Here is a 21,357-nt window from a genome sequence, read left to right on the forward strand (position 1 = left end):
AATGGTGCTGTCCTTCTCACTATCCTTTTGTAATCATTCCACCATCACTGTCTTAAACTCTGCCCCTTAAGCTTCCAGTTCACTTATTTACACATTGTGAGGATATACGGGTAAACATCAAGTTCTTGAGCAAAATCATTCTTTCCCTAAACATAAAGTTAGGAAGTTTAATAAAATGAAAAGATAACAATAGAAAAGGCTTTCTCCAGATATAATACTGATAAAAGGACAAAGTCCATTCCTGTTGGGGGAGATTCTAAGCCATTCTAAGCATACAGTGCTAAAATTGAAGACTCATTCCTCCCCAGTATGGGTTAGCAACCCACCCATTTTAGAAACAGTTGGAAGTAAGTCAGGTTGATACAAAGAACATCTAGAAAGGATTAAAAATGAATGCCAGGAAGAAGCTTATAGAAGAGGCGAAACTTGTGAAACAATTAGAAAATATATGTAAGTCTGTGTCATACTGTTGCGGGGCCCTCACCTTGATGATGAGAATGTAAAATAGAACAAGCAACCTGGGAACCACACAGGGGCTCCTGAAAGATTTGAATTTTCTCTTGTGGAGCTCTGGTGGATTTGAACCCCTGACCTTGAGGTCGCCAGCCTAAAACTTGAATGCACAAGACCACCAAGGCTCCTTATAATAATTACAAGGATTGCTAATTGCCTTCACACTACACCAAACTAACATCAGACCAAGCAATCCCAGTCTAGGTGCAGACAGACCTCGAAGAATTGAAAGCAGAAACCTGGACACCAGTGTTCAATGGGCCTCTTTTACCTTAGCCAAAAGGTGGAAGCAACCAAACTACCCATTGACAGTAAAGCATGTATATACCACAGTGTTTATTTTTTAATTTCTTCCTACTCTGAGAAAAATGTGCTTACTAGTTCACTTTTTAAAAAAAGAAAGAAAGCTTACTACCATCAAGTCAGTGCCAACTCACAGCTGACGAGCTTATCAAATGCTTACCGAGCGCCGACTCTGTACGAGGTCTCATCGTAAGCACAGAGATGGAAATAGAAAATAGACATATCCCTTAACCAGACATGAGCTGGTTTTCTGGGTTAAAGATGACTCCAGGAAAACGATTCTATAATCTCTATGAGCAATGGTTTTCAGTACCATCACAGCTTATTTCAACCCCATATAATGATTACACGGTTACTGATTTTATTGATTGTCAGAAAACATGCTGCATCATCTTTATATTGATTCTTGTTAATGCCCCGGTGGTGTAAATGATTAAGCATTTGACAGCTAACCAAAAAAGTTGGAGATTCCAACCCATCCAGTGACTCTCTCTCCAGGGAGAAACACCTGGTGACTTGCTTCCATAAAGATGCCAGCCAAGGAAATCCCCCAGGCGGTCTGCTCTGATACATGGGGCCATGCTGAGTTGAACTTGACTAGATTACGTCTGACAATATGCATAAAATCTATGAAAGACGTGACTATTTTTTCTTAAAAATCTATTAAAGTATAGGCTACCGGACAGCAAGGTAGACTAATAAAAACACATTAATATTAGGTGTAGACTAGATCTTTCAAAAAGAAGCTGATTGAAAAGAAAACCAGTTCCAATTAAAATGTATACTACATAAATCTTATAAAAAAATGCAAACTGTTCCCCCATAGACTTCTTAATATTTCAAATTTAATTCCCATCAATCTTAATTTACTTTTGTCCTGACATCAATGAAAACTGATTTTCCAAATAATGACCACCATGGAGCACTCACCAGGTGTGTGGGGGGGTCGATGGCAAACTTTTGAAACTTTGGCTTTGGAAACAATCACCTTTCACTTCTTTGAAAGGTTTCACAAAATCAGTTCCTCTAAAATTTCAGAGCTCATCATAATTCATCACAGTACTTGTGCACCTCCAGAATCTTCTCCCTTTTTCCTTCTTCTTCAAATACTGTTACTACATTTCCAACAGGTGAATTCATTAACTTCATTATTAATTCAGATGATTTTTTCATTTTTGTTAAGCCCCAAGGTTTTCTCATTCAGATCAGCCCTCTGTGCTCCATGAAACGTAATCAATCTCTATTATAGTCATGAAAATAGTATTTGTCACTTTGCTGACAAAAAAAGGAAAAAAATCAATATATCTTCCAAGGCTGAGCAGGCATGTAATGAACGAATTGAGGTCTGTCAGAGAAATCTAGCTCGCCAGGAATGTAGGACATGCTAATCGAAATCCAAAACGTTCATAGAGGGTTGGCTGATGAAATATATAAGGGTGGCATAGAAATTAATATTGGGCATTAGTATAACATGCCATTTCTAATTCTGACAAGAAAATGGATTTAGACAGGCAAGTCTCCCAGGGGGACACCATTCGAAAACAAAACAAAGCAAAACACATCAGGAAACAAGATCCATTTTCCAAGATAGAGCATCATCTTGAGGATGATTAGGAAGAAGTAACATCTTAGAGGTTTCATTTTTCTCCTTTTATACATTTGACCAGCACTGAGAGGAAATTTTAGGGCTGCAAAATTGTAAGACTTGTTCAACATCAGACACTTAGGCTGCTGTCATCTGGAAATATGAAGCTGGCACTGGGTTTCTTTAGGATAAGACTTATGGCAACACTAACTGTAGGGCTAAAAAGTGATGCAACTGAGTTCTAGAATCCAAAGGACATCCTGCCAGTGCCCCACCCAACTTGAACCTTGAACCCTAAGTCTCTGCTGAGCTACCCTTTGGCAAAGGGAAAGCTGGCCAATCCTTCCCTCTCAACAACCGACCTCTTGCCTAGGAATGACTCTTCCAATTAGAAAGTGGTGTTTTTAGCAGAAATTTTAAAAAAAAACCAACTGTCATTCTTTGGTCCTAGTCTTATTTTGCACTCTGCTCCCTTCCCTTTGAATCAGTCCCAAAATAGCTTGAGGTCAGCTATTATTTCCCCCAATCCTCTTCGTTATGGGCACAACCTATCCGGTTCTCTCACCCACAAAATGCCATTTGCCAAAGTGCATGGTTTTCAGAAAATTCAAGATGCTCTCAAGCTATGAATATCCCCTTTAATATGTAAGACCTCAAGTAAATGTAAAAGCACAAAGTGATTGACAAAAATCAATCCATTATAACCCTGATCTATAGTTTTAAATAGTGCATTTACTGAAGTAATATAAAAATGAATTCCCTCTTTGTCTCTCAAAACAGCTTTAGCCAATTATTTTTTTCTAGGTTAAATTAATAATCAACATGAATAGAAGCTCCATGCAGGCAGATATTCTTATACATTTTGTTTGCAGTTCATCTTCAGGATTCAATACACAGTACGTACTCAACAAATATTTTGTGAATAAATATGGAAATAAATTAGTCAATTTAAAACTGCTAGATTTTGGCTTGGTTGCACTTTTGATAAGATCAAATCCTTCCATTCTGTACTCACCAAGCTGGCTCTTTAAAAATCTAAATATCAGGCTTTGTGTTTGCTAAATATTTTCTTGTTGGTTTTGTTCGAAAGCTCACAAATGTGCGCACTATCCCTAAGTGCACACAGGTACCCAAAAAAAGACTAAAATTAGTGAGCATGGTTAGCCTCTGAACAAGAGGATTCAAATAAAATTTTTGGTTGCCACATCCCGTAGTTTTACACTACAAAGTAAACATCTCTCTATAAGAAAATCCATTCTACTGTTAATCCTGCTGTAATTAGTTATTTAACGTGTCCTTTGAAATCTCTTATCTGTTATTGCTAGCGATAGCTGAGCACCGCAAAATGAATGACTTCACTCTGGGGCTCAAGTGATTAAATGCCAGGATCGAGAATCCAATTCAGGCTTCTCAGATCCCAAGTACCATCTTATTTTACAATTCCACGCTATTCATGTCAGAAAATGATAATATAAAAGGGGAAAATGGGCAAGGACCTTCTAAAGAGGAATACTCTAGAATAATTTTATTTCCTCTGAAGAAGAGGAGAGTTATAATTTCCCAAATACTCATTGAACTATAATTTATCCCCTAAAGAACCATTCATATAAAATGGTCTCCCATCTCTGCTCCACAGTCTTAAAGAGAGACTTAACAATTGTGTTTCTTTTTTAATTTCAATGTTGAAGCTTAAATCTAGTTTTGAGTATTCATTCTTTTGAATAAGGAGTTTAGTAGAGACAAAAACAATAAAAAAATAATTTATAAAGTAGAAACAAGGGCCCAAATCATGGGCTCTATGTCAATAAACGTTGTTTGCTCAAGGATCAAACAAGTACTCAGTTAAACCTAAAACAAAACAAAGAGCAAATTGTACATTAAGAAGATACAGACAATTTGCTTTCTTGATGGCAAGGAGTCAAAATGGGCTAGTGATAAATTGAATTAAGGAAAATAAACCGACCGTTTGGTGTGTTGGTGTCATATAGCATGAAGACCTGTTCTTGAAACCTATTTGGTTATAGCAACAACTGATGATATAAAAGATTCAGCTAATTCAACCCATTGATAATAAAAAATGGCCAATCTAGAAAAAATTCCAGTACTAGTAGCTATTGAGTCAATTTCTACTTTGGTGACCCCATGTAACATCTGAGAACTGTGTTTAATAGAGTTTTCAATGGCTGGGTTCAATGACCTCTAAGCATTTTTCCAAGGTTTGGGGTGAACTTGAATCTCCACCAATGTGTTTAGCAGCCAAATATATTCAAAACTGGCACGAGCCAGTGTCTCCTTAGTAAAAATATATTCTTCTCATCTAGGTTAACATACTACAGAAAGAAAGCCAACAATCGCTTCTTTGACTGATGGCATGGCCACACACAATGTACAAAGCATGTTAAATATCTTGAAAATCCACTTTGTATTAAATAGAAGCACATAGACTTTCATCTGAAGTTGCATCTTCATTTATAACAATTTGTGCATTCTTAATGCATTTTGAAATTTGTTCCATTACAAAGTAAAAAAGTGACTCATAGAAATAATTTCTAAGATGACAATGAAAACCAAAGTTTGTTTTTTCTCTACGGCCTTAACTCTCGTTGATTTTCATAAACAGGATTCGTCAGTGCCTTCTTCTTTGTTGGCTCTCTCAGAAAACGTTTTCATGTACAAGGTTACTTACCAGAATCACTAAATTGCTTCACTTTTGAGGTCACAGAACAAGTCAAGTTCATTAACTGTACTTACTTTGTATTTAACAGGATAGCCTGCACCATGTGTTAAGATCGTCTATACTAGCTCTTCCATAAATGTTTCTTCCAACTCTCAGAGTATAAAATCTAAACTCTAGCTTACACAAGAAGCCTTTGTTGACTACAGTGTCAGACACTATGCTAGACCATGTGGATTTGAAGAAATTGGGCCTCCTTCTTTTCTTCACATTGTTGCAGTTCAGTGAGTACAGTAAGCACATTGATGTAAAATATATATATATAAACCAAACCCAAACCCATGGGGACCCTATAGAGCAAAGGAGAACAGTTACATGTGGTTTCTGAGGCTGTAAATCCTTCTGGAATCAGATTGCCTCATCTTTCTCCCAGGGAACAACTATGGGGCTTGAACCACAAAACATTCCATTTGCAGCTTAATGCTGAATATCCAGACCCAAGCCCACAGCTATCATCTAGACTCTGATGTATAACAAACCTACATAGTGTTTCTGAGACTATACATCTTTATAGAAGGAGACTGATGTCTTTATAGAACATAGCAGCCTTATCTTTCTCTGGAAGAACAGCTTGTGGGTTTGAACTGCGCACCCGGCAGTTAGTAGCCAAATGCCTAACCTACATGCCACCAGGACACTTTGAAATTATAACACAGTGAAATAACATTAGAGCATTGCAAGAGACTTATTTAAGTATACTCAGATTCCTGGCACCCAGAAAAGTGCCTGTCGGGTAGTAGGTACTCAATGAAAATGTATTGACAGAAAACCAGAAAAGATCACAGTTGCACCTACGTCTGGGGGACAGTGCTATCTGACCTGACTCACTTTTCTCTCCAGAATGTTTGGATCTCTTTCAGGATACAATAATAATTTTTAAAAACTACCAACTTAATTGCCCGTATACTCAAGAAACTACAAACTTAATAGCCCATCCAAGAGATTTTATTCTAAAGTATCTTTCTCTTATGGAGAACACTCTAAGCCAGATCCTTGGAGGAAAGTAGTGATTTTTATGTTGACGTAAGAGAGGATCTGGGATGAAAGGTGACATATCTGGCTTTGAACTAGGCTAAGACAGTGAATCAGACCTGCAAATGCAGGATACAGTACTTGCTACAACCTCTAGATTAGTGCTTCTCAACCTTCCTAATGCGGCGACCCTTTAATATAGTTCCTTATGTTGTGGTGACCGCCAACCATAAAATTATTTTCATTGCTACTTCATAACTGTAATTTTGCTACTGTTATGAATCAGGTGACCCCTGTGAAAGGGTCATTTTACCCCCACAGGGGTCACGACTCACAGGTTGAGAACCGCTGCTCTAAAACATATTCATGAAAAAAAAAAAAAGGTTATCATCCTTGAAGACTGACCTCAACCAATTGCATGAGAGCAAATTCAAGGTTTGACTTCCGATGCCAAGAGAATCGATAAAAACCAAGTATCAGTCACTCATCTACAATGGGATCTGCGTAAGTAAATTTATAAATACACTTTGCCAATGACCTATCTTTATAGCCTGTACTAACTAGAATGCAAGTTGAGACTCAAGCGATTATAATAATAGCTGTTGAGACAAAGTAATGGATGGTGTCCTGGTTAAAATTCAAAGGATGAACTCTCTGAGGACGAATTTGACTACAGAAACTCATGGAAGTGAAATCAATGAAAACAAGGATCTCTCGACTTGTGTCATTTATACAATGGAGTCCAGTAAGGGATAAGAAGCTGATTCCTGTCTATTTGTCTTCTTTTAAAGCTCTTAAAAACAAACAAACAGACAGAGAAACAAGCCTTCCTGCCTGAACCTTCTGAACTACAGGACAAAAAGAAAAACAATGTTGTAAGATTCCTATTTAGTCTCCACCTCCCTGCATCTGCTTGCCTCCCTCTACTATCATTTCATCCCCTGGATCAATCCATAACTCTGTGCAAATCCATCAGTGGAGCTTTTCCATTCTCATCCCCAAGCCATCCGGCGGTGCTGGAGAAAGACACACCACGGAGCAGATTGATGGCGCTAAAGAGGGAAGATGTCTCTGCTTCTGATTAGTTCACTCACATCTGCTCAACCACGTGTCCTCATCCTCGACAGACCTTCACTCCCCTCTCACTTGCCAACTTTCAGCGGCACACCTGGCATTCCTTTTCCAGAAACATCAAAGAACCCCGGGGTTGAAAGCCTCTTCCCTTTACCACTCCGCAATCCTCTTCAACTTCCCTCCTCCTCCCATTTTTTCTTGGCAAAGCTTGTCTTTCTGGACACTGGATTGCATTCCCTTCCCCCTCCCCTGAGGATACTGCTCTATTGTTGAAGTGTCCTATCTATTTCATCACAAGCACATTCCCTATGAAGACGCCTTGGTGTCTATGCACTACTCTTTCCTAAGTCACCCTGGTTTCGATCTGGTTCCTTGACTCTTCCATTCAATGGGAGCTGCTTTGCCAATTTCAGACTGTGGTGCTCGCCCATGCTTTCATTCATGCTCCTAGAAAAGGGGTGGAGGCAGGATAGTCTCCCCCAATGACAGTACTACTCCCGCCTTCCAACAAGCACTGGTCTGCCTGCCTTGAGTTGCAGGGCCATATGTCTAACCTTTACCAGAGATCACTACTAGAATGGCTAAGTCCAGTATCCTTGATTACATTGGCATCATCATCCATTCCAGAACTCCAGACCAGAAGCTTCTGAGAGCGCTCTCCTTGACGCTTCTTCTTTGTCCCACGACCATCTTAACCGCTACTACCTATTCATTCAAACCAGAACTATTCATTCAATGGGTCTGACGTGTCATCTTCTCCATCCCCATCATTACTACTTGAAGTAAGCCCTTATATTGGAGTGCTGGAAAACTAGAACATTTTCTAAAACGGTGCCCTCTTGTTTTTCCCCCTGACAATATGTAAGTTGTGCTTTGGCTTGTATAGTTAGCTTCCTGTAACAACAAAAACAAAAAGCCCCCGCCCCCAACCAAAGTATTTCAAATTACCAGCCTATTTAAAGCACAAACAAGCAAAACCCAAACCACTTGTTTGTTCACTTCAGGTAAAAATTTAGACTCCTTTGCTTTCCATTCAAAATTCATTATTGCCATCTATGGTCAATTCATCTTTCTAATCCATTGGCTCCATTCCCTTACACAAACTCACACCTCCACTGTATTGCGTTTCCCACCATACATTTAGGTTACCCCTACATGTAGTGGTCATCTTTGTTTGTCTGTTTTGTCTACAATGATGTTTGTGTGTGTCTGCACTCTATGTATCCTTCAGCCATCAACTTAACTGTCATATTTTTTTTGCAATGAAACCTTTCCCAGTTCACTCATGAAACATTACTGGCTTGAATTAAATCCTCTAATTGCTCAACTGTTTTATGTTTTTGTTTCTTTAATTCTTTATGTGGCAATTGATGCATTTTTCTGTCAATTCCACTTCACAGTGAAGTTTTTTAAATCAGAGAATTTATCTGCCCCATCTCTCGAGCTCCAGAGTCTCGCCAGTACATAGAATATAAAGAATATAAGAGGTAATCATCCATTTCAAATTGACCAATACTTTGATCCGCAAGTATTTTACATTCATCTCCAATTAATAACTAGATAGGAATTCAAATAAGAGAAGGGATTTCTTAGGTTAACTTTTTGTTTCAATGTCTACTTCAGTGCCTATCATGTTCATCACAATTACTACTTTTACAAATTTGATAAACTAATCATAACATAGGATTTTAAACCAATCTATAGACTATACTTACAATGAATTAAGAACATAAGATGGCTTGATAATGAATATGTTTTTCATTATTAGTACTGTAATATGCAATCTGATATGATCATATATACATTCACCTTTTCAGTTAGTTACCTGATTTGCATAAAAAGAATATTTTATATAATTAAATGTATTTATAATACAGTTGTAATGATGGCTTTTCCAAAATACATGCTGTTTTTAATATTGAAATAACTATAGATGGACAAGCCAACAAATATTTTGAATGATTCAGGCTTAACTTGTATCAAATTTCTTGTATATTTACCACTTCTGCAATGTCTAACAAAATAAACTGATTTTTTAGGTAGTAAAATATGACTGTATTTTATCCCTGTGTTATGCAAAAAATTACAAATCCCATCTATTCGTTTACTTGTTCCAGAAAGAACTTTATAACTGCATTTTCTCTTAAATTCATCTTAAACATTCTCACGGAAGTTATAACGAATCTTAATTCCAGCTCTGAATTTTTTCTGTAGACTTTATTGAGCTTCAAATTCTTTGCTAGAAGCTACTCATTTAAAAAAATTTGCATTCATCATTTATTACCTAAAACCAAGAGGCAAACACACTATGGTCAGTCAATTCTGACTCATGGAAACTCTACAGCATAGAGTACAACTGCCCCATGAGATTTCTGAGGCTGTAAATCTCTCTGGAAGCAGACTACCTCATTTGTTTCCCATGGAATCGATGGTGGGTTTGAACCCCAGATCTTTCGGTGGACTGCCCAATGCTAAACCCATTGTGCCACACTGATTGCCTGAGTATTCTCAAATCAGAATTGTGCTCATGCTCATTTGTGGTTATGTAAGCATAATAATAGGAGTTAAGTATTCATATTTTTCTAATTGCTTTGCAAGTGCCTTAAGGGAAACCATTACACTGATTCTGCCTTAGCATCGCTAAGCAATTTGCACACATCGGACAACTAAATTCCACCTATTTCCAAGTCTGCATCCCAGAGAGAACTAGGAACCAAATGTTTTCTAATACAATTGTCCGTAAGTCATCACTAGTCAAGCGACATTAAAGGGAGCACAACATGAAGATTAAAATAAGATGTTCCCTAACAGAGGGGACCAAGGTTTCCTGGAAGGTAATCCTTCTTATATTACTTCCTCTGCCATTTCCTTCTTGGAGCAGAGAGGAAGGGCCAAGGCTCATTTTCTGTGTTTCAGAGGGGCAGGCCTCAGTGCAAAAGCAGAACTGAGAAATCGCTGACTTTCCTTCCCTCCCATCCTTCATATAAAACAAATTGATGTCTGAAGTCATATGTATTAGGATATCCGAAATATCATAAAAATAAAAATTAAATGACCCCTTGTAACAAATGTGCTTTTTCCTGAAAACTTCTTTTTACACCCTGTCCTTTAAAAGAAACACAACACTGAGCATCTTTACTGTTAATACGAAGACCAAAATGAAAGGTGAGGCTTCTAACATTCCATTCATTTGCGTATGCAGGTAATTTTGCTGATAATATTTTCGGGCAATATTTGAATGTTATGATGAAAATGCCACCATAAAATAGGAAGTATATTTTTGGAAACCTAGTTATTAAAGCTTAAATTAAACTTGGTCATTAAAATGTGTGTGCCTATGCATTTTTATCAGGCATTTATATCTACACTTAGCTGGTTTGAGATTTAATATGGCATAATAAGACAGAACCATAATAATATATGATTAATTAGCATGGCCTCCACTAGCTCAGCTGAAGAAAATGTCTGGGCGTTCATTAAAGATAACTACAAGTTCTGCAATATGATGTGTGTTTTTAAAGATCTCTAGAGCTGATATTAAAATAAAATAGTTGAGTTGGCTCTGTTTGCAAGGAAGAGAGACTCATGGCTGGGTCTTAGTCAAGAGTGGGAGCAAAATGGAGGAGGTGGGAAGAGAGAGGAGGGAGACAAAGCAGGAGAGATTGGACTGAGATTCATCTTCTGAACTTGATGTCACATGTGATGTTCTTGAGCAAGAGTGTGGCTTATTTAATATAAACAAAACTAACCAAATGTCACTGAGTCAATGCTGATTCACAGCGACCCTTTAGACCAGCGTAAAACTGCTCCCTAGGATTTTTGAGACTATAAAACTTTACAGTAGCGGAAAGCCTCATCTTTCTCCTATAGGGTGGTTGGTGGATTTGAACTGCTAACCTTGCAACCCAACTCATAACACACACTGCGCCACCAGGTTTCCTTTTAATTTTCAGAATAGAAGTCAGTAAATATGTCTCTGAGGGATGCATTAAAATGGATTTCCTGTGGGGGTTTTTTTTCTGTAATTCAAACCCAGGATAGGTAAGTCTACAGAGACAGCCACCAGATTAATAATTTCTTGGGGGTAGAGCACGCAATATTGTGTAAAACTCTTGATAGAAGTATTTACCATGATCAAATGGACAATAAATCCCACCCTCTGCCCCCACTCCCCAAGGAGACCAAAGATAAATGCTTGAAGTTCCTCCCATCTCTCCAAAACTGCTGTTTTCAATCCTTCCACCACCTCCCTGTGATCCTCTCTGCCTTTCCTGTGGCAAGCATCGCAGTTCTCTCTAGCTAATGCCGTATCCACGGCCCTTCCCAGGGAGCCTGACAACTCTTTTCTTAAGTGTGGCTACAGGATATACAGGAAGCTCCTTTACGAGCAAGCACACAACGAATATTCCTACATTGCTGATCCAAGGATAGATGATTACATTACATTTGATAGATGTAGCGCTTAAGAACCAGAGTGGAGCTGTCTGAAAGGTTAGCATTCACAAGTTCACCCAGAGGTACCTCAGAAGAAAGGTCAGGTGCTGCACTTGCACTTCAGACCCTGTGGGGCATAGCTCTACCCGGACATACACCCTGGGTGGCCAGAGTCAGTCTCAACTTGATAGTGACTTTGTTTTTTTTAGGGTCCTTAAGGTAGCGATCAAAAAGAGAGCCTTTGAAAGACAAGCACTGGCCCCCTAGGTCTACCACAGTTCTTCACTGCCATGGCCATTTCACATTGAAGACAGCAAAGCAACGGGTCGGAAAAGAAACTGAACAAGCAATCAAGGTTCGTCCAGTCAAGACTAGCCAGGACCAAAGTTGGCCTCGGGTTCCGTGCAGACTGTGCTTGGAGGGGTAGGGGAGGCCCATGCAAGGGAGGGGTGTCCTAATTCGTTTGGGCTAGAAATCCAGGATATGATGTTCTACATCAGCATCAAAAAATAGCAAAGCACTTTCTGTCAACGAAGTCTTTTCTCTGGTCTATTTCCTGCGGATATTTCCAGGGATGGCAGGGAAGCTAGGTACCCACCGTCGTCCTTCTTCTCCCCTGGGAGACACACGGCTGTTTTCCGTAGACATGCTATTTTAAGATTTGCTTTTGAGAATGCTGAAAAGGGGACTGAGGCTCAGCAGAGGGGCTCTGCCCAGCAACACGCAGCAGGTGACGAGCATTTCCCCAGTCCTAGTGGAAACTAGACAGAGATGTTTGATTTGCTGGCTTCTTTTAATTTCTTTAACCTGCTTGGAAGTGACAGGAATGGGTATTAATTAATCAGCCCAACAAAGAGCCTGTCATTTGGAGGGAAAGCAATATACTGCCACATCGTATCTCATACTGCATCAAATGAGTGTAGTTACCGAGGCCCACGTTCCTTGTGCAGGTTAGAGAAGAGCAGGCCTTCCAAAGTTAGGTGTGTGTTATCCAGAAATTAATTTATTAAGGCCAATGGGTATATTTTGGAGACATTTTACCCAATATGTTATTTGCCCCAGGTTCCTCTGCCTACAATTGAACCCATAGGAACATTTTTTTTTCCAACTTCATGCTATCTCAGGTGTTGCCTGGTCTTTGTCGCTCCTCAAAGACGAGGCTAAACTCCTATTTTATAGTTCGAAGCTCATTAACTACAGATGGGCTTTGTCCCAGGGAAGGATGGAAATAAAAATAATAAGCAGCTGCTGAGTTTTTGAACGAAGAAGGAGCCTGCTGGCAATCAATATGGCAAGCACAGGCAATCAGGAGAAATTGGGAGCAGAGACGGCATTTTGCTTCCAATCACAACAGTGCGTAGCCATAAGAAACATGGTGTGGAGGAGCCGAGAAGCCATATGCAAGATTCCATCACAACAGATCTGAATCGGTCTCAAGAAAACAGAACTGTGCCTGCGGGTTTGTGAAACTGTCACTCTTTCCAGGCATACAAAACCTCATCTTCCTCTTGGAGAGCAGCGGGTGGGTTTGAAACTCAGACCTTGTGGTTAGCAGCTTAATGCAGAGTCTACTATTCCACCAGGGCTTCTTCACTAGTAAAACTAACCCTAAATCCAAGGCTACAAGATTTAGCTAATGAGTGAGAAACTGGCTTATCTATTTCTAGGCCCTAAAAGCCTTCTATGTAGACTGGTGGTTACTATGATATAAGCACAGAAATTGTAAACAAGCACTTAGAAACTAGCATCACACTGTGAAGCCCGAGTGGTCTGAATGGTCAGAGGGCTCAAGTGCTGACAGAAAGGTGGAGGGTCCCAGGTGGAGGTTCCAATCTACCCAGAGGTGCCTCAGAAGAAAGGTCTGGTGACCTGCTTTTGAAACATTAGTCCCTGAACGCCCTGTGGGGCACAGTTCTATTCTGACATGCACCGATGAATGAGAGTTGGAGTTCCCTCAAGAATAATTAGTTTCAATAGCAGTGTGACTGAGGAATTTATGCTTGTTGACTCACAATAAAAATGGGGTTTGATTTTGTGTGTGTCTTTTTAAATTTTAATTTCCAAGTAATTCAATTATAATCTATTTTATAAAGTATTGTTGAGCCACAGTAGATGTAAATTAAAATATGGTGATGAGTTTGGGGGTCAGTCCTTCCTGGAGAATGACAGGATTCAAAGAGACAGTATGATGAGGTGTGAGGGCCAGGAGATTAGGCTGTAATTCCAGGTCTTTTACACAAAGATATGTGGGCAAGTGCCCTACACCCTGATGCACCAATGGCCTCACTGTAAAATGCACATATTGATGCACATAATGCAGACATTTCAGAGTCCTTGGGAAAAGGCAATAAAAACTTGACTTTGGCCTCAGTGAAGCCTTAGCTTAATCAACTGTAAGATGGATTTAATAGCCCCTGTGCACAGGCTTGTTTGTTGGGACTAACATAAGAAAACTCTGTCAAGTCTGCAGCTCAGTGTCAAGTCAATGTCTTGCAAAAAAACTCAAAATGAGCAGTTATCACTCCGGGTGGTGGGACTGTTTTGGAGAAGTTCAACAAATATTCACTTTCCTTTCTTCCCATTTATGTAGAAGAACCTGCAAATATTATCGTGGCCTCCATCCAAATTGCTAGGTGACCTGGGGATATCTTGACCTGATGTTGCCAAATATTGATGCTCTTTTAAAAAAAAAGAATCCTGTAAGAAACAATGTGAGGGTCTAGCCCATCTACATGGGCTTCTTCTTTTCACGAATGAGTATTTCTCCTCTCACACCTTCATCTGGAATATTCCCCTAGGGGATATCTCTGCATGGTGGTAAAATTTGGGGCTAAGGAATGTGGCAGTGCCAGCATAAAAAGGCACTGAATGGCTGTTTCAGGAGCCGAGGGAAAATGCTAATGAGAGCTTAGCTGTCTGGACTTAAGTCTTAGAATCCTAGTTTTTCTTTCACAGTTACTAAACATAAAGTATCTTTTCAAGCCATCCCCTCAAAAAATTTGCTTGAACACTAGTTGTAACGGGGACAAAGATGAAAGATAAACAAAGCTTCAGAAAGAACACTTTCAAATTCATAAAAAATACTTTCACCTGGTTCTATTTGTATAACACAACGGGGAAACCCTTTCATCCCACTTTACTGATAAACTGAGGCTGACATTAAATTGTTTTCCAAGCAAAACCATGCCTGAAACTTCCATTGAGTCTTTCTAACCCTAAGCTCCAGGTACCCAAAACACAGGAGAAACAGAATTACACCAAACTGAAGAGTATTTCGGAAGAGCATCTCAGGATACTAGTTTGAAGTGCAATAAACAAAAAACCACAAATATATTTAAATCATAAATACAGACCTTGGTCCAAGAAACACAATGGATAGCTAAGAATGAGGATGCGGAGGGGAGGCATGAGAATAAGAACATTAGGGGAGAAATGTTCAAAGGGCTACAGCTTATTGTCAAGGGCATCAAGAGATTCAGAACGCACAGACACAAAAGAAAAGAAAAGAAAATGCTGACAGACCTTCCTTGATTGCCCTGGGCTGAGAGAGAGGCAGCCTTTGAGGACGTCAGATAAACCAAAATCCCAGAAGGCACCAGGGGCAGCTGAACTAACTTTACCCCTTGGCCAGTTAACCAGTCTCCCTGGGGGATGTCTCTGACATGCAGGGGTCGGTCACACCCTCGTCCAGCTGCTACTGGGTGCGTGCAGCCTCACCAGCTAAGAAGTGGAAACTTGACGAAAGGCCGGTGGCCTTTTAAAAGGCAGCTCCTCAAAGCATTCTCAGCCTTCTATCCAGACCAATGGTTCTCAACCTTCCTAAGGCTACGACCCTTTAATACAGTTCCTCATGCTGTGGTGACCCCCCTACCATCAAATTATTTTCGTTGCTACTTCATCTCTGTAATTTTGCTACTGTTATGAATCGGGCAACCCCTGTGGAAGAGTCCTTTGACAGCCCCCCGAAGGGGTTGCGACCCACAGGTTGAGAACCGCTGATCTAGACCCTTTCTTGGGTAGATTTCCAGTCCTTGCTTGAAAGGAGGTTTTACTGCTAAAGGAAGGAAGACTGACTGGTAACTGGTCATTCAATGCTAAGTGCTCAGCTGATAACTGAGAAGTTAGCGACCTGGTGATGTCCTTCCACAAATTCCATGGGGAGTTTCTACTTCATCACTTGCGGTTGCTTGGGGGTGAAAAACTACTGGATGACAAACACAACTAAACCAAACCCCTGCCATCAAGTTGAGGCTCACCTTCGGTGACCTAAGAGGGCAGGGTAGAACTGTCCTGGTGGGTTTCTGAGACTCACTCTTGGGGAGTAGAGAGCCCTGTCTTTCTTCTCACAAATACACCAGGGCTCATCAAGAGGGAGTAGACATAGAAAAGAAGTTCTAAATGTATCTTTTCAATAGAAGCTGGCAATGGTGAAAGCAGACATTGTCTTGTGCACAAGTTTGCCTAGGACTGGTCAGCATTCACTGGTGAATGACCCACCCTATAGCACATGTGTATATGCACATATGAGCAATAAACAACAGTGATACTGAAGATCAATGCTAATGTGCTTTGAGTTCTTAGCATATGCCAGACACGGTGCTTAGCACTTTATATTAATTATCTCATTTCATCTTCGTGGCAACCCTATGGGGACAGGTAGAATTACTTTGCTCATTTTAAAGATGGAGAAACAGGCTTAGAAACAGTTCATACTGCTAGTAAGTGCTGAAGCAAGAATTCAAAACCAAGCACTGCACTTCAATGATAACTACTATCCTGGTGCTCTAAACTTAAGCTGAAAGGTTTTTTTTTATCATAACACACACACACATACAATTCAATATTCTAGACAAAGAGACCAGAGCCGCCAACCCACTGAATTTTTAATGCCCTGTATTAACACAGACCAGTACACAAAAATATTGGACAAAGAAGGGGAAAAAAATAAAAGGTTATCTTCAGAAAAGACAGGGAACAAGGAGGGAAAGCGAGGGGTATAAATCTATAACAGTAGGCATTTGTGGAAGGAGACAAAGGAGAATCTTCTGCATCGCTAATAAACAATGAAAAGAATAGCCGGCGAACGTTTGGGAGAATGGCTTTAAGTCCAACACACACAAACTGCGATGAGATCCGCAGCCAAGTTATTCCATGACCCTCTAAAAATCACTGGGCCAAGGCATGTGTACAGGATTGTGTAAGTAGGATAATTTCGAATTCACCTGTCTACACTATCATTTGTCTGTCTCAAGTCCTTGAACTTTGCTTTTCAAGATTGGAATGTCCGATGTATCAACAGTGAAGTTAAACCCACTGTCTTTACGTTGATTTTTTTACTGATCAAAACCCTAGAGGAGTGATTATCAACTTGTGGGTCGCAACCCCTTTGGGGGTCAAACGACCCTTTCACAGGGGTCATCTGATTCACAACAGTAGCAAAATTACAGTTATGAAGTAGCAATGAAAATAATTTTATGGTTGGGGTCACCACCACATGAGAAACTGTATGAAAGCTGTCGCAGCTTTAGGAAGGTAGAGAACCATGCTCTAGAGGGTTCCTGAGATCGGAAATCATTACAGGAACAGTCCGTTGACTCCCTCTCCCATTAAGTGGCTGGTGGGTTTGAACTGCTAACCTTGTGGTCAGCTGTCCAATGCCTAACACAGAGCACCACATGGCTCCTGAGAGATAACACCGAGGGCCTCGAAGACCCACAGTAGCCAAGGGGCAATTTCCTCCATCTCCTCTGATGGACTCCTACCCTGCCCTTGACATTTCATACAATTATTTGGTCCGGACCCAAAAGAAAGACATTTGATTCCACAGCATTTTTCAAGTTAAGATTTTAGAAAAAACTGACACGTACCAAAATCATCCGTATCAACCATGCTCCCAATCCTTGGCCCCAATCATCACGACCCTGGGAAAGGGTGCTGAGAACAGAAAGCACAAGCCAAACAAATGTAGGGTCTTTGCCATTAAGGAAGCTAGGTGTCCATCTAGTGCAATGAAATTCAGAATAGGCTAAGCACGTCACGTGTTCAAAAGACTCCAGTCCTGTCCATGGCACTGTTTCAGTTAGAGCAGCGGAGAACCAGGCATCTGAAACACCGTACGTATTGATACTGGACCTTTCTTCCCAAAATAAATGAGTATTGGAGATGCCTCATGGACCTGGGGGAACATTTTTCAATAGAAAAACTTTGCCAATTTGAGTCCAAGTCAGCGAAAGGAAACAGAAGGGGCTTCATGTCCTTGAAAAGATTTTTGGGTACTATCATGCTATGGGCTTCCATTGGCCCTTAATTATCCATATTTTTTCTCGCTCAACCTTCAAAAAATCTATAAAAATTATCTTATTTTGTCCTCTGTAACCTCTGTTAACTTTTTATACAGTCTGCTAAGAAATATCCTTCACCTGCTCAGAAAACAAAACAGAAAAACCACGGTTATGCTGCAGGGTAGGATGGTATACCTGGGGGCTCAAACCCCAGGGTGGAGGGGCAGGGAAGCTTTGGGCTGAATTAATTTCAGTCATAGCCCATGTGGACACTGAGGCTTATCTTGACTTATTTATAAAATGAATTATGATACTATTGCAGTAATCACATTCATCTATCTTGGATGGCTCTTATATCATGATTTCAAGCTTCCTTAAAATATATATATTCAGTATGAATGTCAGCTGACATTATTCATTCCAATTTCACCACTCTCAGGGAAAATCCTCCCTGAGGATATGATTCTACAGCCTGCTGCTGCTCCGAGAAGAAAGGCCACTGTCTGTCTCATACTGCATGCTCCCTAATGTCTCATCTGAACCCGACTGAGCAAAAGGCATCAAATATGGCACGGTGACAGCTCAAAAGGTCAAGGATCAATATGGATGGGCTTTATGACATTTGTTTGATTAAGTGAGCTTTGTAAATTATTTAAGAACGCTTATAATTACCACTTAGGGAAAATTCACCAAATTAACAGAACACACAAGTCCTTGTTCGAATACAAGCAAACTATGGCACACACAATGTAATGTTCAGGGCACTTCGCACATGGGCACATTTTCACCCTGCATAGTTGCCAGGAGGATGATTAAAACTACATGGCATTTTCCTGTGACCTCCTATCCATCTTTTTCATGCTGAGTAGAAGGAGGCACCCATTTGGGTTGACAGGACCCCATCATTACAAATTCTCGAAAGTGAAATTTCTGCATCCTATAATCATCGATTGCTGGGCATTCGATTAAATACCCTAGGCATTTGGTCTCCAGCCTTCTTCCATTTCTCCCCCCAAGTGGCAAACAAGAGAATTTAGACCAAGAACCTGAAAAACAGAGCATGTGCTTTAATGCAGAAATGCTTTTACCTGCCATGCCTGCTGTGAACGAAATGGGCTGGGCTTTCAAAATGTTAGTCAGCTTACCTCCCAGTTGGTGGCACTGGGAACATGTAGCCGTGCAGTCTTATTGCTCTGTTTCGGTTCTCTCACTGCCAACTGGAAGACAAGAGAGGACACAAAAGGAAACAAAGGAGAGACGGCTGCAGAAGGAGGAAAACAGAGCAGCAAAGACAATTTCAATGAGTCCAAGACGCTGTTCTTGGCAAGGTTGACTCCCAGAAGCTGTTCACACTGACGATAATTATGCTTCAATTAAATGCCACTTGTCCCCTCAGAAATCCATGATCTGTTACAAACCAACACATTACTTAGCAGATATTAATCTTTGCAACCTCTCAGGAAAAGTCGTATGATACACTTAGCTCCAGGTGAAAATGGGTGTGGCCATGTTGCTCCATACAGGTAAGATACTTACACGGTGTAGACGATTTTAATATAAAGATGATAGGTAATCAAATTGAAAACACGAGTGCTTTTAGGCTACAAAGAGAGTCCCTGGACATTTTGATGGATTACATCATATACACCAAATCAAAAGGGCCGGAGGTCTGAGGAGCCTGCAACTCTGTCTATTGTAGCAATTTGTATCTGCTCATCGCTTTCATCCTCGATGCATCCGCTTTTGTACAAGTTTTCTGCTCAGGCAAACTACTGTATGATTTACAAATAAACATAAGGCTGTCATTTACCGTTCAATCTTTGCTTCCTATTTGAAGTTTCAAATAATTAAAAATATTTCATTCTTTTTAGTTTGCTTAAGAATTTGCACACCAGAAGTTGAGCCTCAACAAGAGGTGGAAGGTAACATGCCTTTTTCACCTAAAGAATTAGGTCCTTCATAATTTTGTTTTTTAACAATCATTTTATTGGGGGCTCTTACAGCTCTTATGTAACAACCCATACGTCAATTTTATCAAACATATTTGTACATATGTTGCCATCACTATTTTATAAACATTGAGTTTCTATTTAAGCCCTTGTTATCAGCTCCTCATTGCCCCGCCTCCCCCTCATTTGATTTCTTTTTTTTAATCATTTTATTAGGGGCTCATACGATTCTTATCACAATCCATCCGTACATCAATTGTGTAAAGCACATTTGTACATTGATTGCCCGGTCCTTCATAATTTATACTAATTTTTACATGCATATATTTTACATGGTATATTGAGTTAGAGGTATCAATGCTGCAAAAGATGGAAAGTAGTAAAATATGATTTATGCCTAAGTAAGATATCCTAAACAGCTAAATGTTAAAGGTCTAATATTGGTTGCAGTTTGGGCGATGTTTAATGAGCTGTGTGTTTATAAAACTAAGAGACAAATTGAGGGGGTTGAAATAATAATAAATGAAATCTCAAAGGACAAGATAAAATCTTACCTCATCTGATAGGATGTCCAGAATGTTTCCGTTCTCTTTTATTTGGTTGAAATCAGTAGCCGTCTTTTAATGGATCGTTGTTTTTCCGTCTAGAATGTTCTCCTTGCGGTACTGAGAGCAAGGACATTCACGAGGTGACCCAAAGTTAGAGTCAAAAGTAGAACCACTGTCTCTCAACGTAGTTTCAGCAGCTCTGAAAGTTCCAGATGGAAAAAGAGAATACAAAACTAAATGAGAGTTATCCACTGTCCAGCAAAAAAGAAAAATAATTGAAGTCATTCTACATCTGACCACATACTTGCAAACATTTTATATTTTAACTTCCTTAGAGTGAGTTTTTGGTCCCGCAAGGAGCTAAAACTCAATTTCCAGTTACCCCCATTCAAAGTGAGGGGGTAATTTGGCAATTTTCTACTTTAAGGATTGAATTCTCTTCCTTGATCAGCTGCTCTGCTTAAGTTTATTATCGAAATGACCAATTTACCACCTCACTTCACAGGAGGAAGACAATACTACAGACTGTGGGTCCCAGGGTAGAACAATCAAATGCTACCTGGGGACAGATGAGCACACTCTAGCATGTGTGAATAACTTAAATTGCTCCAATTATTCTTTTGCTTATAAAACCATTTCTATACTCCCCATTACGGATTCCAAAAACATATACTTTGAAGCAAGACCCATTAGCATACATCATTTTTTACTGCTGGAAGCCAACTCACCATAAATCTCTCACCTTGTAGAAAAATGGAGCAGCCCAGGGATCTTAATAGGATGAGTGATGCATAAAATGTTCTTCAGCTGACTTCCCCAGGGATTTATACTTCCAGGCCTAGGAATGCCATCTGCCTGTACGGATGGAATGCTAAGCAGTGCAGTAAAACAGCCAGTGTGCTATGTAGTTGCTCAACTTTGAGAAATCTAGAAGAAACTGTAAAATAAGTAAACAAGCAAGCAT

The 21,357-nt window shown here is 39.9% G+C and overlaps 1 long non-coding RNA gene across 1 annotated transcript in view; it reads right to left on the reverse strand.

Moving 5' to 3' along the window:
• The window catches only part of LOC123521889, a 39,520-nt gene extending 18,993 nt beyond the window's left edge, over positions 1 to 20,527 (reverse strand). Inside the window, exons 1-2 of the long non-coding RNA XR_006680234.1 lie at positions 20,400 to 20,527; positions 19,042 to 19,113 (exon numbers count right to left, since the gene is read on the reverse strand). This is a non-coding gene — a long non-coding RNA (uncharacterized LOC123521889). The remainder of the gene's footprint in view (positions 1 to 19,041; positions 19,114 to 20,399) is intronic.
• Between the last annotated feature and the right edge of the window lie 830 nt (positions 20,528 to 21,357).

This window comes from Echinops telfairi, unplaced genomic scaffold (genome assembly GCF_000313985.2).
Source record: "Echinops telfairi isolate 266 unplaced genomic scaffold, ASM31398v2 ScPeMD7_2;HRSCAF=8, whole genome shotgun sequence".
Taxonomy (NCBI): domain Eukaryota; kingdom Metazoa; phylum Chordata; class Mammalia; order Afrosoricida; family Tenrecidae; genus Echinops; species Echinops telfairi.